The sequence below is a fragment of the Martes martes genome (assembly GCF_963455335.1).
Source record: "Martes martes genome assembly, chromosome: 2".
NCBI classification, from domain to species: domain Eukaryota; kingdom Metazoa; phylum Chordata; class Mammalia; order Carnivora; family Mustelidae; genus Martes; species Martes martes.
In genome coordinates, this window is record NC_137889.1 from 124,455,101 (window position 1) to 124,470,059 (window position 14,959).

The window sequence follows — 14,959 nt, forward strand, 5'->3', positions numbered from 1 at the left end:
AAGAAGAAAAGCAATTAAGAATGGCTTTTACTTGGGTTTTGTTTTGTGTTTGGGGTTTGGGGTTTTGTTTTTGTTTTTGTTGTTTTGGTTTTGTTTTTGTTTTTGCCTTGGACAACTGCCTGAGTTGTTGGGGCATTTGCTATTATTGGGATTGCAGAGGGATGGTAGGGTAGGAGAAAACATGATAAGTTTGACCTAGGACACTGAGTGTTTGGTACCTGGGAAACATCGAGATGACTTATGGCAGATGCAGTAAAGTAGGCACACCTGGGGATCAGGAGATTGGAAATGAGGATGAGTAATCAGTCTATCAATAATAATTGAGAGAATTGGAATGGATGAGATTACCCAGGCTACATATTTGGAATGAATGAAAAATAACCCAGAACAGAATCCACTGAGTAGAACATGAAAATTCTGAGGAAAAATAAAGGTTAGAAAGGTGTAGCTAAGTAGGTAGGAGAACATATGTTGAGTGTTGAGTCAGAGAGAAAAGAGAGAGTTTCATGAAGAAAAGAATGGTCAATCATATCATTTTAGCCAGAGAAAAAAATTATGATAAAATCTAAAATATGTTCCTTAGATTTACTGTCATTGCCAATTATGGTGACATCAGTTAGGAGGGGGCAGAAGCCATGCTGCAGATAGTTGAGAAATCAACAAAGAAATGAAGTGGAACAACAAATTTAGATAATGCTTTTCATATGTTTAACTATGAAGGAGAAAGGAGATAGAAGAGTAGCTAGAGAGAAACATTAGGAGGAAATTGTGATCAGGAAAGCACAAAAGCCAGGCTTCTAAAGGACTCCCAATGTTCTGTGCTCAATTGGTGTATGGTCACATGGTTTCTTTGTATTTCAAATAATTAAGCTGAACTTTATGTTTTGTAACATACAATGGTAGAAATATTAGACTGGCAGCAGACCTATCCACAGACACCTGGCAGGCCAGAAAGGACAGGAATGATATATTCAGAGCACTAAATGAGAAAAATATGCAGCCAAAAATACTATATCCAGCTAGGCTATCATTGAAAATAGAAGGAGAGATAAAAAGCTTCCAGGACAAATAAAAATTAAAAGAATTTGCAAACACCAAACCAGCCCTACAGAAAATATTGAAAGGGGTCTTCTAAGCAAAGAGAGAGCCTAAAAGTAGCAGACCAGAAAGGAACAGAGACAATACACAGTAACAGTAGCACTGCACAGGCAATACAGTAGCACTACATTCATATCTCTCAATAGTAACCCTGAATGTAAATGGGCTAAATGCCCCAATCAAAAGACACAGGGTATCAGAATGGATAAAAAAAATCAAAACCCATCAATATGCTGTCTACAAGAAACTCATTGTAGACCCAAAGACACCTCCAGATTTAAAGTGAGGGGGTGGAAAAAATTTTACCATGCTAATGGACATTAAAAGAAAGCTGGGCTGGCAATCCTTATATCAGATCAATTAGAATTTAAGCCAAAGACTATAATAGGAGATGATGAAGGACACTATATCATACTCAAAGGGTCTGTCCAACAAGAAGATCTAATAATTTTAAATATCTACACTCCCAACATAGGAGCAACCAATTATATAAACCAATTAATAACAAAATCAAAGAAACAGATCAACAATAACAAATGATATTAGGGGACCTTAAGACTCTCTCACTGAAATGGACAGATCATCCAAGCAAAAGATCAACAAGGAAATAAAGGTCTTAAATGACACACTGGACCAGATGGACATCACAGAAATATTCAGAACATTCCATCCCAAAGCAACAGAATACACATTCTTCTCTAGTGCACATGGAACATATTCAAGAATAGATTACATCCTGGGTCACAAATCAGGTCTCAACCAGTATCAAAAGATTGGGATCTTTCCCTGCATATTTCAGACCACAGTGCTCTGAAGCTAGAATTCAGTCACATGAGGACAGTCTGAAAGAACTCAAATACATGAAGGCTAGAGAGCATCCCATGAAAGAATGAATGGGTCAACCAGGAAATTAAAGAAGAACTGAAAAAATTCTTGGAGACAAATGTTAATGAAAACACAACTATTCAAAATCTGTGGGACACAGCAAAGGCAGTCCTGAGAGGAAAGTATATAGCCAGACAAGCCTTTCTCAAGAAACAAGAAAGGTCTTAAGTACATAACCTAACCCTACACCTAAAGGAGCTGGAGAAAGAACAAGAAAGAAAGCCTAAACCTAGAAGGACAAGAGAAATAATAAAGATCAGAGCAGAAATCAATGAAATAGAAACCAAAAGAGCAGTAGAACCAATCAACGAAACTAGGAGCTGGTTCTTTGAAAGAATTAATAAGACTGATAAACCCCTGGCCAGACATCAAAAAGAAAAGAGGACCCAAATAAAGAAAATCATGAATGATAGAGGAGAGATCACAACCAACACCAAAAATATACAAACAATTATAAGAACATATTATGAGCTGCTATATGCCAGCAAATTTGACAATCTGAAAGAAATGGATGTATTCCTAGAGACATATAAACTACCAAAACTGAGGAGACAAGATGGTGGAGAAATAGGAGGAGGCGCCATTTCAACCTGTCCCCTAAAGTGAGCTGATTATCTACCAAAGAACTCTGATCACCCATGAAATCAGCCTGAGATTAGAATTATACACTTCTGGATCTCTATGGGGGCAGAAGACTCCAGTGGGCAGGTAAAGTGGAGTGGGAACATCGGACTGATATCAGAAGATAAAGAAAAGGGGAGGGAGCCAGCAGAAGTGACCCCTTGGAAAGTAATACCCTAATACGAGAGTGCCCTGTGATGAGGGGACCAGCATTAACTAGGAGTCTGGTTGAAAGCATTCAAAAAGAGCAAAGGATCATAGGGGGAAATTGGGGGAATTGGGCAGTTAGGGACAGGGGCTTAAGCCCGCCGACCCAGGACAGCCACCATTGGTGCTGAGCAGAGAGAGTGCAGCGAAGAAGCCAGGTCTTGGTCCCTGAGCTGCCCGTGTGCATGACAGCATCTGGGTGGCACCGCCCATGAGGGTGAGGGAGTCTTGCCAGCCAGCAGAACCACCGCCTTTAGCACTCTGCACACGCATGCACGCACGTGCACATGCGCGGCCGCACTGCGCAACCAGAGTCTGAGTCGCGCCCTACACCCTCACCTGAGAGAGGTGCGTGCAGGCACCAGCCGGCGCTCTCTAGGACCTGAAGAGTCTGAGCACTCCCAGCCCAGGCCAGCATGAAAATCTCAGTGTGCTATCCCTGCTTGGGACCTCTCTGGCGGTCTCAAGCTGCTCAGGCAGCTGAGGCCAGTATTTCTCGTGGTTTTGGGTACTAGCAGGAGTTCCCATGACCCCAGAGACCGTGACAGGAAATGTGCTCTGCCAGTGGCAGAGGGGGAATTTATGTGCTCTGGAGCACAGAGGGGAAGAAACTGAGGCTTCTCTCTGAGAGGGAGGTCTGGGTGCAGTTTGCTTTCCTCTAAACCTCCAAAAACCGCCAAAAGCCACCAAGGGGAGAGAAAACAAATGAAAAAATAAACAAACAAAACAAAAAAACAAGCAAACAAACAAACAAAAAAAAACCTCCAGAGAACAAAAGCCTGAAAAACGGGTTTCCTCTGAGCCCAGCCCCTTCATTGGGGCAGGAGGACTTTAGCAACACTGCCTGAAAACCCATGCAGCAGGACCCTCCCCAGAAAGCCAAGAAAGCCAGCCAAAAAAAAAAAAAAAAAAAAAAAGACAAGAGGATGATCACCACAACTTCATAGATACAACTTTTATTTTTAATTCATTCCCACTATTATTTTTTTTATTTTTTAATATATAACTTTTTAACCTACTTATCATCACAATGAGATGTTCAGTACATCAAATTCCATAATAACCTCTTAACCTGAACTTTTTTGATACATATACCCGTGTTTTTCTTTTACTTTTCCATTTTTTAAATTTATTTTATTTATTTATTTTTAGTATTCATATAGAGATAAGCTTCAAGGTAATCCCCTTTCCCCAATCAATGCAACCCCTATAGGTAAACCAGTTTTAATCCCCCTTTATCTCAGGAAAGTTGAGTCCTTTAACAAAGATATCAAGATACATCAAGGAAGAATCAAAATAAACTTCCTCACACACTGAGAATTTTTTTTTAAGATTTTATTTATTTTATTTGACAGACAGAGATTACAAGTAGTCAGAGAGGCAGGCAGAGAGAGGAGGAAGCAGGCTCCCTGCTGAGCAGAGAGCCCGATGCGGGGCTTGATCCCAAGACCCTGGGATCATGACCTGAGCCGAAGGCAGAGGCTTTAACCCACTGAGCCACCCAGGCGCCCCCACACTGAGAATTTTTAACCACTCTCGCATCTTTTTCTTCTGTCAGTGTTTCTGTGTATTTGTTTTTGTCCTGTAGTATATAAATCTTATACTTGGGCTTCTTTTTGATGAGGTTCTTTTATTTATTTATCTCTTGTCATCTACTTTTGTTGGCTTTTTTGTTTGTCTATTTTTGTTTGTATACTTCATAAATCTTACCTTGGGGCCCATTTGGCTGGGCCTTCTCTTTTACTGTATCTTTCTTTTTTCTTTATTTTTTTTCCTATCTCTCTCTCACTTTTTTTCTTTTTTCTTTCTTTCTTGGTGGGGACTCTCAATTGCTCAGAAGCATTCCAGGGTGCACTTTGCCTACACCACAGTTGATACATTCAGCTACACATCTGTTCACCCATCTCTCACCAAAATGACTAGGAGGAGGAATTCCCAACGGAAGAAAAATTCAGAAACTGGGCCCTCTCCATCAGAGCTATTGGATATGGACATAGAGAGAATGTCAGAAAGGGAATTCAGGTAACAATTATCCAGGCAATAGCTAGGTTGGAGAAAGCCTTTGATGACAAAATGGAATTGATTAGGGAAGAAGTGAAAGCCACCAGGGATGATGTTCACAATGTTCTTAATGAGTTCCAATCTACTCTAAATTCTCTAAAAGCTAGGGTAACTGAGGCAGAAGATAGAATTAGTGATCTGGAGGACAAACAGATAGAGAAAAAGGATCAGGAAGAATCCTGGAACAAACAGCTTAGAAGACATGAAAACAGAATTAGGGAAATGATGCCATGAAACATTCCAGAGTCAGAACTATTGGAATCCCTGAGGGGGAGGAGAAAGAAAGAAGACTAGAAGATATAGTTGAACAAATTCTCCATGAAAATTTTCCCAATCTCGTGAATGGAACCATCGTTCATGTACTAGAGGCAGAAAGGGATCTCCCCAAGATTATAGAATCTAGAAAGACCTTGAGACACCTGATTATGAAAATGATGAATCATAATTGTAGACAGGAGCTCTTGAAAGCAGCTACGGTGAAGAAATTCCTTACATACACAGAAAAGCCCATCAGAATAATGTCAGACCTGTCCACAGAAACCTGGCAAGCCAGAGGGGGCTGACCAGAGGAATTCAGGGCACTAAATGAGAAGAACATGCAGCCAAGAATACTTTATCCAACAAGACTGACATTCAAAATGGATGCAGAGATAAAAAGCTTCCAAGATTGGCAATGTTTAAAAGAGAATGTGACCACCAAGCTGACACTGCAGGAAATATTAAGCGGGGTTCTATAAAAGAGGGAAAAAACCTAAGAATATCATTGAACAGAAATATATAGAGACAATCTATAGAAACAAGGACTTCACAGGTAACATGATGTCAATAAAAACATATCTCTCAATAATCACTCTCAACGTAAATGGCCTAAATGTGCCCATAAAATGACACAGGGTTGCAGATTGGATAAAATGACAGGACCCATCCATATGTTGTCTACAAGAGACCCATTTCGAACCTAAGGATACATCCAGACTGAAAGTGAAGGGATGGAGAAGCATCTTTCATGCCAATGGGCCTCAAAAGAAGGCTCGTGTAGTGATTCTCATACCAGATAAACTAGATTTTAAACTAAAGACTGTAGTCAGAGATACAGAAGGACTCTAAATAATTCTTAAAGGGACTATCCACCAAGAAGATCTAACAATTGTAAATATTTATGCCCCCAATATGGGAGGGAGCAGACAATTACATAAGAAAACTGTTAATCAATATAAACAGTTATATTGATATGAACACATTAATAGTAGGAGATCTTAACACGCCACTCTCAGTAATAAGCAGATCATCCAAGCAGAAAATCGATAAAGAAACAAGAGTATTGAATGACACATTGGACCAGATGGACCTCATAGATATATACAGAACATTCCACCCTAAAACAACAGAATACTCATTCTTCTCGATTGCACTTGGAACCTTCTCCAGAATAGACCACATAACTGGGTCACAAATCAGGGCTCAACCGATACCAAAAGATTGAGATTATTCCCTGCATATTCTCAAATCACAATGCTTTGAAACCGAAGCTCAACCAGAAGGAAAAGTTTGAAAGGAATTCAAACACCTGGAAGCTAAAGATGACCTTGCTTAAGAGTGCTTGGATCAACCAGGAGATCAAAGAAGAACTTAAACAATGTATGGAAACCAGTGAGAATGAAGACACTTTGGTCCAAAACCTATGGGATTCAGCAAAGGCAGTCCTAAGAGGGAAATACATAGCCATCCAAGCCTCCCTCAAAAAAAATTGAAAAATCCAGAATACACCAGCTGTCTCTACACCTTAAAGAACAGGAGAATCAACAACAAATTAAGCCAACTCCACACACAAGAAGGGAAGTAATCAAGATTAGAGCAGAGATCAATGAGATAGAAACTAGAGATACAGTGGAATGCATCAGTGAAACTAGAAGCTGGTTTTTTGAAAGAACCAATAAGATCAATAAACCATTGGCCAAACTAATCCAAAAGAAAAGACAAAAGGCCCAAATTAATAAAATTATGAATGAAAAGGGAGAGATCACAACTAACGTCAAGGAAATAGAAACAATCATCAGAAATTATTATCAACAGTTATATGCCAATAAGTTAAGCAACCTAGATGAAATGTATGCATTCCTGGAAAACTATAAACTTCCAAAATGGAACCAGGAAGAAATTGACAACCTGAATAGACCAATATCTAGTAACGAGATTGAAGCAGTGATCAAAAACCTCCCAAAAAACAAGAGCCCAGGACCTGACGGATTCCCTGGGGAATTCTACCAAACTTTCAAAGAACAAATAACACCTATTCTCCTGAAGCTGTTTCAAAAAATTGAAGCAGAAGGAAAACTTCCAAACTCTTTTTATTAACCCAGCATTACCCTGATCCCCAAACCAGGCAAAGACCCCAAAAGAAAGGAGACTTTCAGACCAATATCACTGATGAATATGGATGGATGCTAAGATTCTCAACAAGATCCTAGCAAACAGGATCCAACAGCACATTAAAAGTATTATCCACCATGACCAGGTGGGATTCATCCCTGGGTTTCAAGGATGGTTCAACATTCTCAAACTAATCAATGTGATAGAAAAAATCAATAAGAGAAGAGAGAAAACAACATGGTCCTCTCAATTGATGCAGAAAAAGCATTTGACAAAATCCAGCATCTGTTCCTGATTAAAATGCTTCAAAGTTTAGGGATAGAGGGAACACTCCTCAACTTCATAAAATCTATCTATGAAAAACCCACAGCAAATATCATCCTCAATGGGAAAAAGCTCACAGCCTTCCTGTTGAGATCAGGAACATGACAAGGATGCCCACTCTTACCACTCTTATTCAACATAGTATTAGAAGTCCTAGCAACAGCAATCAGACAACAAAGAGAAATAAAAGGTATTCAAATTGGCAATGAAGAAGTCAAACTCTCTCTCTTCGCAGATGACATGATACTTTATATGGAAAATCCAAAAGACTCCACCTGCAAACTACTAGAATTCATACAGCAATTCAGTAATGTGGTAGAATACAGAGTCAATGTACAGAAATCATTTGCTTTCTTATACACTAACAATGAAAATACAGAAAGGGAAATTAGAGAATTGATTCCATTTACTATAGCACCAAGAACCATAAGATACCTGGGAATAAACCTAACCAAAGAGGTAAAGGATCTGTACTCGAGGAACTACAGAACACTCATGAAAGAAATCGAAGAAGACACAAAAAGACAGAAGACCATTCATGTTCATGGATCAAAAGAATAAATATTTTAAAATGTCTATATTGCCTAGAGCAATCTATACTTTCAATGCCATTCCGATCAAAATTCCACTGGCATTTTTCAAAGAGCTAAAGCAAACAATCCTAAAATTTGTAGGGAATCAGAAGAGACTCCGAATTGCTAAGGAAATGTTGAAAAAGAAAAAGAAACCAGGCGGCATCACATTGCCTGATTTCAAACTTTACTACAAAGTTGTGATAACAAGATAGCATGGTACTGACATAAAAACAGACACACAGACCAGTGGAACAAGTAGAGAGCCCAGATATGGACCTGCAACTCAATGGTTAAATAGTCTTCGACAAAGCAGGAAAGAATATACAGTGGAAAAAAGATAGTCTCTTCAATAAATGGTGTTGGGAAAATTGGACAGCTATATGTAGAAGAATGAAACTCGACCATTCTCTTACACCATACACAAAGATAAATTCAAAAATGGATAAAAGACCTCAACGTGAGGCAGGAATCCAACAGAATCATAGAGGAGAACATAGGCAGTAACCTCTTCGATATCAGCCACAGCAAATTCTTTCAAGTTATGGCTACAAAGGCAAAGGAAACAAAAGTGAAAATGAATTTTTGGGATTTCATCAAGATCAAAAGTTTCTGCACAGCAAAGGAAACAGTCAACAAAACGAAAAGGCAACACATGGAATGGAAGAAGATATTTGCACATGACAGTACAAACAAAAGGCTGATATCCAGGATCTATAAAGAACTTCTCAAACTCAACACACACAAAACAGATAATCATGTCAAAAAAATGGGCAGAAGACATGAACAGACACTTCTCCAATGAAGACATACAAATGGCTAACAGACACATGAAAAAGTGTTCATCATCACTAGCCATCAGGGAGATACAAATCAAAATCACATTGAGATACCACCTTACACCAGTTAGAATGGCCAAAATTAACAAGACAGTAAACAACGTGTGTTGGAGAGGATGTGGAGAAAGGGGAACCCTCTTACACTGTTGGTGGGAATGCAAGTTGGTGTGGCCACTTTTAAAAACAGTGTGGAGATTCCTTTAGAAATTAAAAATAGAGCTTCCCTATGACCCTGCAATTGCACTACTGGGTATTTACTCTAAAGATACAGATGTAGTGAAAAGAAGGGCCATCTCTACCCCAATGTTCATAGCATCAATGCCCATGGTCGCCAAACTGTGGGAAGAACCAAGATGCCCTTCAATGGATGAATGGATAAGGAAGAAGTGGTCCATATACACTATGGAGTATTATGCCTCCATCAGAAAGGATGAATACCCAATATTTGTATCAACATGGATGGGACTAGAAGAGATTATGCTGAGTGAAATAAGTCAAGCAGAGAGAGTCAAGTATCATATGGTTTCGCTTCTTTGTGGAGCATAACAAATAACATGGAGGACATGGGGAGATGGAGAGGAGAAGGGAGTTGAGGGAAACTGGAGGGGGAGATGAACCATGAGAGACTATGGACTCTGAAAAACAATCTGATGGTTTTGAAGGAGCGGGGGTGGGAGGTTGGGTGAGCCTGGTGGTGGGTATTATGGAGGGCACGTATTGCATGGAGCTCTGGATGTGGTGCATAAACAATGAATTCTGGAACACTGAAAAGAAATTTAAAAAAAAATTAAAAAATTAAAAAAAAAAAAACTACCAAAACTGAACCAGGAAGAAATAGAAAACCTGAACAGACCCATAACCAGTAAGGAGACTGAAGCAGTCATCAAAAATCTCCCTTGTTGGGAGATTTCTTGTTTGTTACAAGAGCCCAGGGCCAAATGGCTTCCCAGAGGAATTCTACCAAACGTTTAAAGAAGAATTAATACCTATTCTCCTGAAACTGTTACAAAAAATAGAAATGGAAGGAAAACTGTCAAACTCATTTTATGAGGCCAGCATTACCTTGATCCCAAAACCAGACAAAGACCCCACCAAAAAAGAGAATTACAGACCAATATCCTTGATGAACATGGATACAAAAATTCTCATCAAAGTAGTAGCCAATAAGATCCAACAGTCCTTTAAAAGAATTATTCACCATGACCAAGTGGAATTTATTCCTGGGCTGCAAGGGTGTTTCAACCTGCACACAACAATCAGTGTGATACAATACATTAATAAAAGAAAAAACAAGAACCATATGATCTTCTCAATAGATGCTGAAAAAGCATTTGACAAAGTACAGCATCCTTTCTGGATTAAAACTCTTCACAGTGTAGGCAAGAGGGTACATACTCAATATCATCAAAGCCACCTATGAAAAACCCATAGCGAATATCATGCTCAATGGGGAAAAGCCGAGAGCAATCCCCCTAAGGTTAAGAACACAGCAGAGATGTCCATTATCACCACTGCTATTCAACATAGTAATAGAAGTCCTGGCCTCAGCAATCAGACAACAAATAGAAAGAAAAGCATCTGAATCACCAGAGAAAAAGTCAAATTCTCACTCTTTGCAGATGATATAATACTTTATGTGGAAAACCCAAAAGACTCCACTCCAAAACTGCTAGAACTCATACAGGAATTCAGTAAAGTGTCAGGATATAAAATCAATGCACAGGAATCAGTTGCATTTCTATACACCAACAGCAAGACAGAAGAAAGAGAAATTCAGGAGTCAATCCCATTTACAACTGCACCCAAAACCATAAGATACCTAGAGATAAACCTAACCAAAGAGTCAAAGAATCTGTACTCAGAAAAGTATAAAGTACTCATGAAAGAAATTGAAAAAGACACAAAGTAATGGAAAAGCATTCCATGTCCATGCATTAGAAGAACAAATATTGTGAAAATGTCTATGCTACCTAAAGCAATCTATACATTTAATGCAATCCCTATCAAAATACCACCAACTTTTTTCAAAGAAATGGAAAAATAAACCTAAAAAATATATATGGAACCAGAAAAGACCTTGAATAGTCAGAGGTATGTTGAAAAAGAAAGCCAAGGTTGGTGGCATCACAATTCCAGACTTCAAGCTCTATTATAAAGCTGTAATCATCAAGACAGTATGGTACTGACACAAAAACAGACACATAGATCAATGGAACAGAACAGAGAGCCCAGAAATAGACCCTCAACTCTCTGATTAACTAATCTTCAACAAAGCAGGAAAAAATGTCCCAAGGCAAAAAGAGAGTCTCTTCAACAAATGGTATTGAGAAAATTGAACAGCCACATGCAGAAAAACGAAACTGGGCCATTTCCTTACACCACACACAAAATTAGACTCCAAATGGATAAAAGACCTCAATGTGAGAAAAGAATCCACCAAAATCCTTGAGGAGAACAGAGGCAGCAACTTCTTCGACCTCAGCCACAGCAACTTCTTCCTAGGAACATCACCAAAGGCAAGGGAAATGAGGGCAAAAATGAGATATTGGGACTTCATCAAGATCAAAAGTTTTTGCACAGCAAAAGAAACAGGCAACAAAACCGAAAGACAACTGACAGAATGGGAGAAGATATTCAAAAATGACATATCGACAAAGGGCTAGTGTCCAAAATCTATAAAGAACGTATCAAACTCAACACCCAAAGAACAAATAATCCAATCAAGAAATGGGTAGAAGACATAAACAGACATTTCTGCAAAGAAGAGATCCAGATGGCCAACAGACACATGAAAAAGTGCTCAACATCATTCAGCATCAGGGAAACACAAATCAAAACCACAATGAGATACCACCTCACACCAGTTAGAATGGCTGAAATCTGTAAGTTAGGAAACGACAGATGTTGATGAGGATGCAGAGAAAGGGGAACTCTGCTACACTGTTGGTCGGAATGCAAGCTGGTGCAGCCACTCTGAAAAACAGTATGGCGGTTCCTCAAAAAGCTGAAAATAGAGCTACCCTATGACCCAGCACTCACACTAATGGGTATTTACCCTAAAGATAAGAATGTGATGATCCAAAGGGGCACATACACCTGAATGTTTATAACAGCAATGTCCACAATAGCCAGACTATGGAAAGAACCTAGATGTCCATCAAAAGATCAGTGGATAAAGAAGATGTGGTAAATATGTTCAATGGAATACTATGCGGCCATCAAAAGAAATGAAATCCTGCCATTAGCAACTATGTGGATGGAACTAGAGGGTATTAGGCTGAGCAAAATAAGTCAATCAGAGAAAGATAATTATCATATGATCTCTCTGATATGAGGAATTTGAGAGGCAGGGCAGGAGCTTTTGGGGGGTAGGGATGGAAAAAATAAATCAAGATGGGATTAGGAGGGAGACAAACCATAAGAGTCTTTGAATCAAAACAAACTGAGGGTTGCTGGGGAAAGGGGTAGTGATAGGGTGGCTGGGTTATGGACATGGGAAGGGTATGTGCTATGGTGAGTGCTGTGAAATGTTAGTCTGATGATTCACAGACCTGTAGCCCTGGGGCAAATAATACATTATATGTTAATTTAAAAAAAGAATTATTGAGATGCAATTTCTCCCAAATTTATTTATAGATTAAAAGCATTTCCAGTCAAATTCCAAAAAGCAAAACCATATGATACTTGACTCTCTCTGCTTGACTTATTTCACTCAGCATAATCTCTTCTAGTCCCATCCATGTTGATACAAATATTGGGTATTCATCCTTTCTGATGGAGGCATAATACTCCATAGTGTATATGGACCACTTCTTCCTTATCCATTCATCCATTGAAGGGCATCTTGGTTCTTCCCACAGTTTGGCGACCATGGGCATTGATGCTATGAACATTGGGGTAGAGATGGCCCTTCTTTTCACTACATCTGTATCTTTAGAGTAAATACCCAGTAGTGCAATTGCAGGGTCATAGGGAAGCTCTATTTTTAATTTCTAAAGTAATCTCCACACTGTTTTCCAAAGTGGCCACACCAACTTGCATTCCCACCAACAGTGTAAGAGGGTTCCCCTTTCTCCACATCCTCTCCAACACACGTTGTTTACTGTCTTGTTAATTTTGGCCATTCTAACTGGTGTAAGGTGGTATCTCAATGTGATTTTGATTTGTATCTCCCTGATGACTAGAGATGATGAACACTTTTTCATGTGTCTGTTAGCCATTTGTATGTCTTCATTGGATAAGTTTTGCTTATATGTGGAGCATAAGAAATAACACAGAGGACATGGGGAGATGGAGAAGAGAAGGAAGTTGGGGGAAATTGGAGGGGGAGATGAACCGTGAGAGACTCTGGACTCTGAAAAACAATCTGAGGGTTTTGGAGGGGCGGGGAGTGGCAGGTTGGGTGAGGCTGATCGTGGGTATTATGGAGGGCATGTGTAGCATGGAGCATTGGGTGTGATGCATAAAAAATGAATTCTGGAACACTGAAGAGAAATTTAAAAAATAAATCAAAATCATAAAAAGAAAAAAATTCCAAAAAGAATTTTATGGGATAAAACACACAAATTCTAAAATCCATGTCATTAAAAAGGCTTAGAAATAAAAAAAAATCCTCAAAAATAATAAGCTAACTTTTCATATATCAAGACTTATTATAACATATCAAAAATATAACAGATACAAAGTATCAAGATAAAGAATATGAGTGAATAGAGATAGAACAGAAATAAATCCACCCACACATATATAAATGACTTCCATCTAAGTTCCCATTGCAGGTTAATGGGGAAAGTCCTAGATCTTCAATAAAAATTCTGGGAGAGTTGTACTCATGTGGAAAAAAAAAAAAAGAAGAAAAATTTAGGTTCTTACTTCACATTATACACAAATTTGAAATTCCAGTTATATTAAGTACTTCCTTTTTATAAAATAAAAATCTTTAAACCTTTAATTTGACAATTAGCAAGCTTGAGGTAGGAACAGATTCATTAACAAGAGAGAAAAGATACAATCATAAAGAAAATGATAAATTCATCTATTCAATTGAAGATAAGAATTTCTGTCCCTGAAAATACATCATGAAGAGAATAAACAAACAAGCTGTAACTTGGAAGAAAATATATTTAGCCTCGTTAAACAAGAATTGGCACTTAGTATTGGTTAAAGTTCTTATTAATCAAAAAGAAAAAGACAACCTAAAGTAAAAAAAAAGTTCAGGGGTGCCTGGGTAGCTCGGTTGGTTAAGCATCTACCTTCAGCTCATGATCCCAGGGTCCTGGGATTGAGACCTGCATCAGGCTCCCTGCCCAGTGGGAAGTCTGCTTCTCCCTCCTACCACCCCCACCCCCTGCTTGTGTTCCCTCTCTCACTGTCTCTCTGTCAAATAAATAAATAAAATCTTTAAAAATGAATGAGTGAATAAATAAATAATAAAGTAGAAATTTTAATGGGCATAAATTGGCATTTTGTAAGAGGAAACAAATGCATCATGAACATGTGAAAATGCATCTGTCTTCATTTGGAATCAGGAAATATAATTTCAAACCACAAGGAGGTAAAATGCCATGTAAAAATTTTAAAGTGAGTCAATATCTCTTTGTGCCAGAATATGGACAAAAGTACTTGTCCACTTAGTCACTGCTGGTGCTTATGTAAATTGTTACAAACATTCCGGAAAATATTTAGCATTTAAAGTTGAACATACGCATATGCTACAGCCCTGTAATTCTACTCCTAAGAGAAAAATCTTACATCTACATACTGGGAGACTTGTATAAGAACATGCATAGCAGCATTGTTCTTAACAAACCACAAATGTTTATGAAAACAAATGTTCAGCAAAATGTGTTAAGCTATTGTTGCTTAACAATAGCTTAATAACAATTGTTATGTGTGATATGTGGAGTTGAGAAATAAATTGTGGTGAATTCATATATTGAGATTTCCTACGGCAATGAAAATGAGTGATACAGTACCACATAG